At 66.6% G+C, this 11,247-nt stretch overlaps 1 pseudogene; it reads right to left on the bottom strand.

The window, feature by feature from the left end:
* Positions 1 to 449: 449 nt before the first annotated feature.
* Positions 450 to 11,247, bottom strand: part of LOC145418620 (uncharacterized) — a 31,919-nt pseudogene continuing 21,121 nt past the window's right edge.

The following is an 11,247-nucleotide window of genomic DNA, read 5'->3' as shown; positions in this document are numbered from 1 at the left end:
CCCCACCCCCCTTTCCCAACCCCTCTACCTCCCTGACCCCCATCCCTTCCTCCCCTAAACCCCCTCCCCCCCTCCCCTCCCTTACCCCCACTTCCCCCAACCCCTACCGCTCCCCCATCCCCCCTACCCTCATGTCACCCTACTCCCCCTTACCCCCTTACCCCCAACCCCTTCTTTCCCTCCCCCTACCCTCCTAACCCCCCCACCCCCTACCCACCCAACCCCCCTACCCCCCTCCGAGCCCCCCATCCCCCCCAACCCCCCCTTACCCCAGCCCCCCTCCCCCCTTCACCTCAACCAACCCTGCCACCCAACCCCCCTCCCCCAACCCCTACCCCCCTTGCCCCAACCCTTCTACCTTCCGACCCCCCTCCCCTAACCCTCCAACCCCCACTACCTCCCTCCCCCCTATCCCCCCCTTCCCCCTATCCCCCCTTCCCCCTACCCCCCTACCCTCCGAACCCCCCCTCCCCCATACCCACCCAACCCCCCTAACCCCCTCCCCCATACCCACCCAACCCCCCTAACCCCCTCCCCCATACCCACCCAACCCCCCTAACCCCCTCCCCCCCAATCGCCCCTACCCCACCACATAGCCCCCCCTACTCCCCAACCCCACCACATAGCCCCCCTCCCCCCCAACCCCACCACAGCCCCCCCTCCCCCCCTCAGACCCCCTACTCCCCTCCGACCCCCCCTCCCCCCCAACCTCCCCTTACCCCTGAACCCCCCAACCCCTTACCCCCCTCTCCACCAACCCCCCCTACCTCCCCTGCCTCCCTACACCCCCTACCCTCCCCCATTACCCTCCCTACCCTACCCCTACCCTCGTTTACCCCTCTTACCCCCAACCCCCCTATGCCCTACCCCCTTTTTCCCTCCCCCTTCCCTCCCAACCCCTCTCCCCCAACCCCCCCTTTCCCCCTCCCCCCAACCCCCCCACCCCCTCAACCCTCCTACTCCCCCTACCCCCAACCCCCCCACCCCCTCAACCCTCCTACTCCCCCTACCACCCCAACCCCCTACCCACCCAACCTATACCCCCCCTTCCCCTCTATCCCCCTTTCCCTCCCCCTACCCCCCTATCCGGCCCTAACACCCTCCCCCAACCCCCCTCATCCCTAATTCCTCTATCCTCTCTACCCCCCTCCCCACCCAACCCAACCCTCCCCTATCCCCCTCCTACAACCCCAATCCTCCCACTACTCCCTTACCCCCCTACTCCTCCCCCGCCTACCTCCCCACCCCCCACCCCCCCTCCCCCAACCCCCATTTTCCCCCCCTCCCCCAACCCCCATTTTCCCCCAAACCCCACCCTCACCCCCAAACCCTCCTACCCCCCTTACCCTCCCCCTGCCCCCCCTTACCCTCCCCCTGCCCCCCCTTACCCCCCCATACCCTCCCTCTCAACCCCCCCTTTCCCCCCTACCCCCCCTACACCCCACCCCTCCCCTTCCCCCAACCCCTCTGACCCCCCTTACACCCCCTACCCTCCTTGTCCCCCCAACCCCCCCTATCCCTATCCCCTCTACCCCCCCTTACCCCCCACCCCTACACCCCTTTACCCCTCCCTTCCCCCTTTACATCCCCGAATCCCCCCTACCCCTACCCCCCCACCCTTACACCCCACCCCTACCACCCCCACTACCCCCCTACCCTCCACACCCTCTTCCCCCCTATCCCCTCCCCCCCATACCCCATTCCCCCTATCCCCTCCCCCACAACCCCCCTACCCTCTTACCCCCTCCTCTCCCCAACCCCCTCCCTTACACCCCACCCCTACCACCCCCACTACCCCCCACCCCCCTACCCCCAAACCCCCTCCCCCATGACCCCCCTACCCTCCTCCCACCCGGACCCTCCTACCTCCCCCAACCCCCCTTACCCTCCCCTACCCCCTATTTCCCCAATTACCCCCAACTCCCCCTGCCCCCAACCCCCCTACCCTTCTACCCCCTCCCCAAACCCCCTTCCTCCCAATGCCCCCCTACTCCCCCAAACCCCCCCTACCCCCATCCCCCCTCCCCTCTAACCCCCCCTACCCCCATAACCCCCCCTGCCTCCCCTATTCCCCCTACCCTTCTACCCCCCTCCCCCAACCCCCCTACCCTTCTACCCCCCTCCCCCAACCCCCCTACCCTTACCCCCTATCCCCCAAACCCCCCCTACCCCCATCCCCCCACTCCCCCCCTACCCCCAACTCCCCCTGCCCCCCTATCCCTCCTAGCCCCCTTACCCCCCTATCCCCCTTACCGCCAATCCCTACCCCCCTCTCCCACAAACCTCCAACCCCCCTATCCCCCCATACTCCCCCTTCCCCCCCTTACCACCCCCACCCCCTGCTCTCGTTTCCTTCCCCCTACCCTCCTAACCCCCCTACCTCCCCCTCCCCCTACCCTCCGCCCTACCCTCCAACCCCCCCCTCTGCCCTACCTCCCTCATAGCCCCTTCTACTCCCCCCCAACCCCCCTACCCCCCAACCTCCCATTACCCCCCTACCCCCCATTACCCCCCTCCCCCAATTACCCCCCCTACGCCCTACCCCATCATTCCCTCCCCCTACCCTCCCAACCCCCTATCACCCCCTCCCCCAACCCCCTCTATCCCCCCTTACTCCCCCTACCCCCCTTTTCCCCATGACCCTCTTACCCCCCTTTTCCCCATGACCCTCTTACCCCCCTACCCCGAACCCCCCCTATTCCCCCTCCCCCACAACCCCCCTCCCCCCATTACCCCCCTATGCCCTACCCCACCATTCCCTCCCCCTACCCTCCCAACCCCCTATTCCCCCTCATAGCCCCCCCTCCCCCAACCCCCTCTATTCCCCTACCCCCCTTTTCCCCATGACCCTCTTACCCCCCCTATCCCCCCCAATACCCCCAACCCCCAATACCCCCCAACTCCCCCACTTTTCCCCTCTACCCCCCTTTCCCTCCCCTTACCCCATACCCTCCTGACCACCCCCAACCCCCTACCTCCCCCCATCCTTCCCTACCCCCCAAACCCCCCCTCCCCCAACCCCCCCTCCTCCCCAATTCCTGTACCCTCTCCTATCCCCCTCCTTGCTCCCCCTACCCCCTCAACCCTACCCCTCCTCCTACCCCCCCTTCCCTAACCCCCCTTTTCCCACAAACCCCCCCTTACCCTCCCCCTGCCCCCCTACCCCCCCATACCTCCCCATTCCCTCCCTGCCCCTCAACCCCCCTTTCCCCCCTACACCCCGCACCTCCCCTTCCTCCAACCTCTCTGACCCCCCATTACCCCCTACCTTCCTACCCCACTTTCTCCCCCCAACCCCCCCTATCCTACCCCCCTTACCCCCCACCCCTACACCCTCTTGCCCCCCTTCCCCTACCCCAAATTTTTCACTCCTACCCCCTCTTCTCCCCTTACCCCCCCTTCCCCTACCCCAAACCCTCCCCCCTACATCCCTCTACCCTCCTACCCCCTCTTCTCCCCACTCCCCCTACCCTCTTACCTCCTCTTCTCCCCAACCCCTTCCCTTACACCCCACCCCTACCACCCCCGCTACCCCCCTCCCCCCCTCCCAACCGAACCCTGCTACCACCCCTACCTCCCCCTCCCCCCCAAACCCCCCTTACCCTCCCCCAATCCCCTATTTCCCCCCTTACCCTCCCCTACCCCCTATTTCCCCCCTCCCCCAACCCCCCTATTCCCCCTACCCTTCTACCCCCCTTCCTCCCAACGCCCCCCTACCATCCCCCCACTACCCCCTACCCCTTCAACCACTCCTGCCCCCCCTATTCCCCCTACCCTTCTATCCCCCTCCCCCTTACCCTTACCCCCTGACACACCCTTCCAATGCCCCCCTACCCCCAACCTACCCTCCCCCACCCCCATTACCCCTTACCCCCACCCCAACCCCCCTTACCCCCACCCCCCTTACCCCCTACCTTCTACCAGCTCTTACCCCCCTACCATCAACCCCCCTTACCCCCCTACCTTTCTACCCCCCATTCCCCCCTACCTTTCTACCCCCCATTCCCCCCTACCTTTCTACCCCCCATTCCCCCCTACTTTTCTACCCCCCATTCCCCCCTCTCCCAACCCCCATACACCCCCCCTTCCTCCCAACGCCCCCCTACTCCCCCACCCCCCCCTACCCCCATCCCCCCACCTAGTCCCCCACTACCTCTTTCCCCCCTACCCCCCTCCCTTTCAACCTCCCTGCCCCCCCTATTCCCCCTACCCCCTTACCCTTCTACCCGCTCTTACCCCCCTACCCCCAACCCCCCTTCCCCCCATAACCCCCCCTGCCCCCCTACCCCCAACCCCCCTTCCCCCCATAAGCCCCGCTGCCCCCCTACCCCATACCCCGCTTCCCCCCAAAACCCGCCCTGCCACCCTATCCTTCTACCCCTCCCCCAACCCCCTTTACCCTTACCCCCCTTCCAACACCCCCCTATCCCCCAACCCCCCCACCCCCTTACCCTTCTACCAGCTCTTACCCCCATAACCCCCCTGTCCCCCTACCCCTCTACCCCCCCTTTCCCCCTTCCCCCTCTACCCCCCCTTTCCCCCCTCCCCCTCTACCCCCCCTTTCCCCCCTCCCCCCTTACCCACCTACCCCCCTTCATCCCAACGCCCCCCTACTCCCCCAAACCCCCATCCCCCCTACCTAGTCCCCCACTACCCCTCTTTTTTCCCCCTCCCCCCTACCCCCGTAACCCCCCCTATTCCCCCTACCCTTCTACCCCCCTCCCCCCTTCTCCAACCCCTCTTACCCCCCTACCCCCTTACCCTTCTACCCCCTTACCCTTCTACCCGCTCTAACCCCCCCTACCCCCTTACCCTTCTACCCGCTCTAACCCCCCCTACCCACGTAACCCCCCCTGTCCCCCTATTCCCTCTACCCTTCTTTCCCCCCTCCCCCCTTACCCACCTACCCCCCTTCATCCCAACGCTCCCCTACTCCCCCATCCCCCCACTACCCCTCTTTTCCCCCCTACCCCCATAACCCCCCCTATTCCCCCTCCCCCCCTCCCCCCACCCTCCTTACATCCCCTACCCCCCTCCTCCAACCCCCCTTACCCTTCTACCCGCTCTTACCCCCCCTGCCCCCCTATTCCCCCTACCCTTCTACCCCTCCCTCCCCCTCCCCCCTTGCTTCCCCTACCCCCTTCCACCAACCCCTTACCCCCCCTACCCCCTTACCCTTCTACCCGCTCTTACCCCCCCTACCCCCAACCCCCCCTTCCCCCGTAACCCCCCTATTCCCCCTACCCTTCTGCCCCCCTCCCCCTAACCCCCCTTACCCTTATCCCCTTAACCCCTCTTTCAACACCCCCCTACCTCCTTACCCCCCTCCCCCAACCCCCCTTACCCCAACCCCAACCCCCCTTAACCCAACCCTAACCCCCTTTACCCCCCACCCCTTACCCTTCTACCAGCTCTTAACCCCCCTACCCCCCTCCCCCATAACCCCCCCTACCCTTCTACCCCCCCTTTCCCCCTCCCCAACCCCTCTTACCCCCCTACCCCTATTCCTCCCAACGCCCCTCTACTCCCCCATCCCCCCACTACCCCTCTTTTCCCCCCTACCCCCCTCCCCCAACCCCCCTTACCCCTCCTACCCCCTTACCCTTCTACCAGCTCTTACCCCCCTACCCCCATAACCCCCCCTACCCTTCTACCCCCCCATTTCCCCCCTCCCCCAACCCCCCTACCTCCATTCCTCCCAACGCCCCCCTACTCCCCCAAACCCCCCTACCCACCCAAACCCCCCCTACCCCATCCCCCCACCTAGCCCCCCACTACCCCTCTTTTCCCCCCTACCCCCATAACCCCCCCTATTCCCCCTACCCCCCTCCCCCCACCCTCCTACCCCCCTCCCCCCACCCTCCTTACATCCCCTACCCCCCTCCTCCAACCCCCCTTACCCTTCTACCCGCTCTTACCCCCCCTACCCCCCTATTCCCCCTACCCTTCTACCCCTCCCCCCTTGCTTCCCCTACCCCCTTCCACCAACCCCTTACCCCCCCTACCCCCTTACCCTTCTACCCGCTCTTACCCCCCGTACCCCTCTATTCCCCCTACCCTTCTACCCCCCTCCCCCTTACCCCCCCTACCCTTCTACCCCCCTCCCCCTTACCCCCCTACCCCCTCAACCCCCCCTGTCCCCTTTACCCTTCTACCCCCCCTCCCCCCAACCCCCCTTCCAACGCCCCCCTACCCCCGTAACCACCCCTGCTCCCCTTTCCTCCCTACTCCTTACCCCCCCTACCCTTCTACCCGCTCTTACCCCCTCTACCCCGAACCCCCTTTACCCCCCTCCCCCTCAATTCCCTTACCCCCTTCCCCCTACCCTCCTATCCCCCTAGCCCCTCCTCCCTCCTTACCCCCCCTTCCTCCCAACGCTCCCCTACTCCCCCAAACCCCCCGGCCCCCCCTCCCCTACTCCCCCAAACCCCCCGGCCCCCCCTCCCCTTCCCCCAACCCCCCCTCATACCAACCTCCCTACCCCCCTACCGCGTTCCCCCAACCCCCCCCTACTCCCCCAACCCCCCTACCCCCTACCTCTACACCCCCTTCCCCCTCAACCCCCCTTTTCCCTCCCCCTACTTTCCTACCCCCATACCTCTACACCCCCTTCCCCCCACCCATCTTCCCCCCTCCCCCCCTTCCCCTCCCCCTATCCTCCTACCCCCCTAACCCTCCCTACCCCCCACCTCTCCCAACCCCCCTACCCTCCCTCTACCGCCCTACCCCCCACCCCCCATCTGGTGGGGATTGGGAGAGGGGGTTGGGGGGTAGTTCGGGGTTAGGGGGGGTTGGGGGGATGGGGGTAGGGGGAAGATTGGGGGGTAGGGGGGGATGTAGGTGTTAGGGGGCGGTTTGGGGGCTAGGGGGGCTAGATATGGGTTATGGGGGGTTGGGGGAAGGGGGGTAGGGGGGGATGTAGGTGTTAGGGGGCGGTTTGGGGGCTAAGGGGGCTAGATATGGGTTATGGGGGGTTGGGGGAAAGGGGGTAGTTCGAGGTTAGGGGGGGATGGGGGTAGGGAAGGGAGGTAGGGGGGATGTACGTGTTAGGAGGGGATGGGGGTAGGGAAGGGAGGTAGGGGGGATGTACGTGTTAGGGGGCGGTTTGGGGGGTAGGGGGGCTAGGTAGGGGTTAGGGGGGAGGGGGGAAAGTAGGGGTTAGGGGGGTAGGGGGTGTAGCGGGGGATTAGAGGGGGTAGGGGGAATATTGGGGACGGGAGGGTTGGGGGGATAGGGGGGATGGGGGGGTAGGGGAGGGGAGGGTAAGGGGTGTAGGGAGGAGGAGGGTCGAGGGTTAGGGGGGGTAGTGGGCGGTTGGGGGTATGGGGAGGGTTGGGTGATTGGGGGGGTTAGGGGGGTAGGGGGTAGGAAGGGGATAGAGGGGGTAGGGGGTAGGAAGGGGATAGAGGGGGATGGGGGTAGGGGGAAGATTGGGGGGAAGGGGGGTAGGGGGGAATGTGTTAGGGGCGGTTTGGGGGCTAGATATGGGTTATGGGGGTTGGGGGGAAAGGGGGTAGTTCGAGGGGGGTTGGGGGAAAGGGGGTAGTTCGAGGGGGGTTGGGGGATGGGGGTAGGGGGAAGGTTGGGGGGAAGGGAAGTAGGGGGGGATGTACGTGTTAGGGGGCGGTTTGGGGGGTACGGGGGCTAGGTACGGGTTAGGGGGGTTGGGGGAAGGGAGGGAGGGGGGAAAGTAGGGGTTAGGGGGGGAGAGGGTGTAGCGGGGGGTTAGAGGGGGTAGGGGGAGTATTGGGGACGGGAGGGTTGGGGGGGTAGGGGAGGGGAGGGTAAGGGGTGTTGGAGGTTGGAGGAGTAGGGGAGGAGGTAAGGGGTGTTAGGGGGTTGGAGGGTAGGGAGGAGGGGAGGGTCGAGGGTTAGGGGGGGTAGTGGGCGTTTTGGGGTATGGGGAGGGTTGGGTGATTGGGGGGGTTAGGGGGGTAGGAAGGGGATAGAGGGGGTTGGGGGTATGGGGTGTAGCGGGGGGTTAGAGGGGGTAGGGGGAGTATTGGGGACGGGAGGGTTGGGGGGGGATGGGGGTAGGGGAGGGGAGGGTAAGGGGTGTAGGGGGTAGGGAGGGTCGAGGGTTAGGGGGGGTATGGGGAGGGTTGGGGGTTAGGGGGGGTAGGGGGTAGGAAGGGTAGGGGGTAGGAAGGGGATAGAGGGGGTTGGGGGTTAGGGGGGGTAGGGGGTAGAAGGGGATAGAGGGGGTTGGGGGGTATGGGGTGTAGCGGGGGGGTATGGGGTGTAGCGGGGGATTAGAGAGGGTAGGGGGAGTATTGGGGACGGGAGGGTTGGGGGGGCTAGGAGGGGATGGGGGATAGGGAGGAGGGGAGGGTCGAGGGTTAGGGGGGATGGGGGATAGGGAGGAGGGGAGGGTCGAGGGTTAGGGGGGGTAGTGGGCGGTTGGGGGTATGGGGAGGGTTGGGTGATTGGGGGGGTTAGGGGGTTGGGGGGGTAGGGGGTTGGGGGGGGGGAATTGGGTAGGGGGGAGTGGTTGGGTTTTTGAGTAGGGGGGTTTGGGGGTAGGGGGAAAGAAGGGGTTTGGGGGTAGGGGGAAAGAAGGGGTTTGGGGGTAGGGGGTGTAGCGGGGGGGTATGGGGTGTAGCGGGGGGTTAGAGGGGGTAGGGGGTGTAGCGGGGGGGTATGGGGTGTAGCGGGGGGTTAGAGGGGGTAGGGGGAGTATTGGGGACGGGAGGGTTGGGGGGGCTAGGGGGGGATGGGGGATAGGGAGGAGGGGAGGGTCGAGGGTTAGGGGGATGGGGGTAGGGAGGAGGGGAGTGGTCGAGGGTTAGGGGGTAGTGGGCGGTTGGGGGGTATGGGGAGGGTTGGGTGATGGGGGGTTGGGGGAGAGGTAAGGGGAAGGGGTGGGGAAAGGGGGAAAAGAAGGGGGAGTGGTTGGGTTTTTGAGTAGGGGGTTTGGGGGTAGGGGGAAAGAAGGGGTTTGGGGGTAGGGGGAAAGAAGGGGTTTGGGGGTAGGGGGTGTAGCGGGGGGGTATGGGGTGTAGCGGGGGGTTAGAGGGGGTAGGGGGAGTATTGGGGACGGGAGGGTTGGGGGGGCTAGGGGGGGATGGGGGATAGGGAGGAGGGGAGGGTCGAGGGTTAGGGGGGGTAGTGGGCGGTTGGGGGTATGGGGAGGGTTGGGTGATTGGGGGGGTTAGGGGGTAGGGGGTTGGGGGGGTAGGGGGTAGGGGGTTGGGGCGGTAGGGGGTTGGGGGGGTAGGGGGTTGGGGGGGTAGGGGGTTGGGAGGGGGGGAATTGGGTAGGGGGGAGTGGTTGGGTTTTTGAGTAGGGGGGGTTTGGGGGTAGGGGGAAAGAAGGGGTTTGGGGGTAGGGGGAAAGAAGGGGTTTGGGGGTAGGGGGAAAGAAGGGGTTTGGGGGTAGGGGGAAAGAAGGGGTTTGGGGGTAGGGGGAAAGAAGGGGTTTGGGGGTAGGGGGAAAGAAGGGGTTGGGGGCTGTAGGGGGAGGGTAGCGGGGGTAGGAGGGAAGACGGGTAGGGGGGTAGGTTTTAGGGTTATGGGGGAGGGGGGGAGGGGGTAAGGCGGTAGGGGGATAGGTGGATTGTGGGGGTATGGAGGTTGGAGGGCTTGGGGGTAGGGGTGAAGTAGGGGGTGAAGGGGTGAGGTAGGGGGTGAAGGGGTAGAGGTAGGGGGGATAGGGGAGGTAGGGAAGTAGGGAGGTAGGGAAGTAGGGGGGGAGGGAAGTAGGGGGGGAGGGAAGTAGGAGGGGTTGGGGAGTAAGTAGGGTAGGGGGAAGGACACTCAAGGGGAGGGGTGAGGGGAGGACACTCAAGGGGAGGGGTGAGGGGAGAAACACTCAAAGGGAAGGGGGGGAGGGGGGAAACTCAAGAGGGAAGGAAACTCAAGAGAGGGAAAAAGGGAAGGAAACTCTAACGGAGGGGGGGGGAAGGCCGGAAAGGACACTCAATGGGAGGGAGGAAGGACCCTCAAGAGGAGGGGGGAAGGACACTCGAGGGGGAAGGGGGAGTAGACACTCCATGGGGATAGGAGGGGAAGACACTCCATGGGGGTAGGAGGGGAAGACACTCCATGGGGGTAGGAGGGGAAGACACTCGAGGGGGAGAAGGGAAAAGAATGACGGCGGGAGGGGGTCACGAAAAGGAAGAGAGGGAGGGAAAGAGGCACTGGACGGGGAGGAGGGGAGGTAGGGAGGGAGGGAAGCACTGGAGGAGGGAGGGAGGGAAGCACTGGAGGAGGGAGGGAGGGAGGGAGGGAGGAAGCACTGGAGGAGGGAGGGAGGGAGGAAGGGTAGCACTGGAGGGGGAAGGGGGGGAGGGAGGGAGGCACTGGAGGGGGAGGGAGGGAGGCACTGGATGGGGGGAGGGGAGGGAGGCACTGGAGGGGGGGAGGGGTGAGAGGCACTGGCGGGGGGGAGGGCAGGCGGCGAGGGTCGGGTGACACTGGAGGGGAAGGGACGGCAGCACTGGAGGGGGAAGGGAGGAGGGAGGGAGGGCGGCACTGGAGGGGGAGGAGGGAGGGAGGGCGGCACTGGAGGGGGAGGAGGGAGGGAGGGCGGCACTGGAGGGGGAGGAGGGAGGGAGGGAGGCACTGGAGGGGAAGGGACGGCAGCACTGGAGGGGGAAGGGACGGCAGCACTGGAGGGGGAAGGGAGGAGGGAGGGAGGGCGGCACTGGAGGGGGAAGGGAGGAAGGGAGGCACCGGAGGGGAAGGGACGGCAGCACGGGAGGGGGACGGGAGGGAGGCACTGGAGGGGAAGGGACGGCAGCACTGGAGGGGGAAGGGAGGAGGGAGGGAGGGCGGCACTGGAGGGGGAGGAGGGAGGGAGGAAGGGAGGGCGGCACTGGAGGGGGAGGGGGGAGGGAGGACGGGAGGGCGGCACTGGAGGTGGAGGAGGGAGGGACGGAGGCACTGGAGGGGGAAGGGAGGAGGGAGGCACTGGAGGGGGAAGGGAGGAGGGAGGCACTGGAGGGAAGGGACAGCACTGGAGGAAGGGACGGGCACTGGAGGGGGAAGGGAGGAGGCACTGGAGGAAGGGAGGAGGCACTGGAGGGGGAAGGGACGGCAGCACTGAAGGGGGAAGGGACGGCAGCACTGGAGGGGGAAGGGACGGCAGCACTGGAGGGGGAAGGGAGGGAGGCACTGGAGGGGAAGGGACGGCAGCACTGGAGGGGAAGGGAGGAGGGAGGGAGGGAGGGAGGCACTGGAGGAGAAGGGAGGAGGGAGGGAGGGAGGCACTGGAGGGGAAGGGACGGCAGATTCGAGGGGGAAGGGA

Source organism: Coenobita brevimanus, chromosome 115 (assembly GCF_032717465.1).
Source record: "Coenobita brevimanus isolate Jiangsu-jjx chromosome 115, ASM3271746v2, whole genome shotgun sequence".
In the NCBI taxonomy this organism is placed as follows: Eukaryota; Metazoa; Arthropoda; class Malacostraca; order Decapoda; family Coenobitidae; genus Coenobita; species Coenobita brevimanus.
Note: the sequence above shows the minus strand (reverse complement) of the source record. Positions and strands in the feature narration are given on the sequence as shown.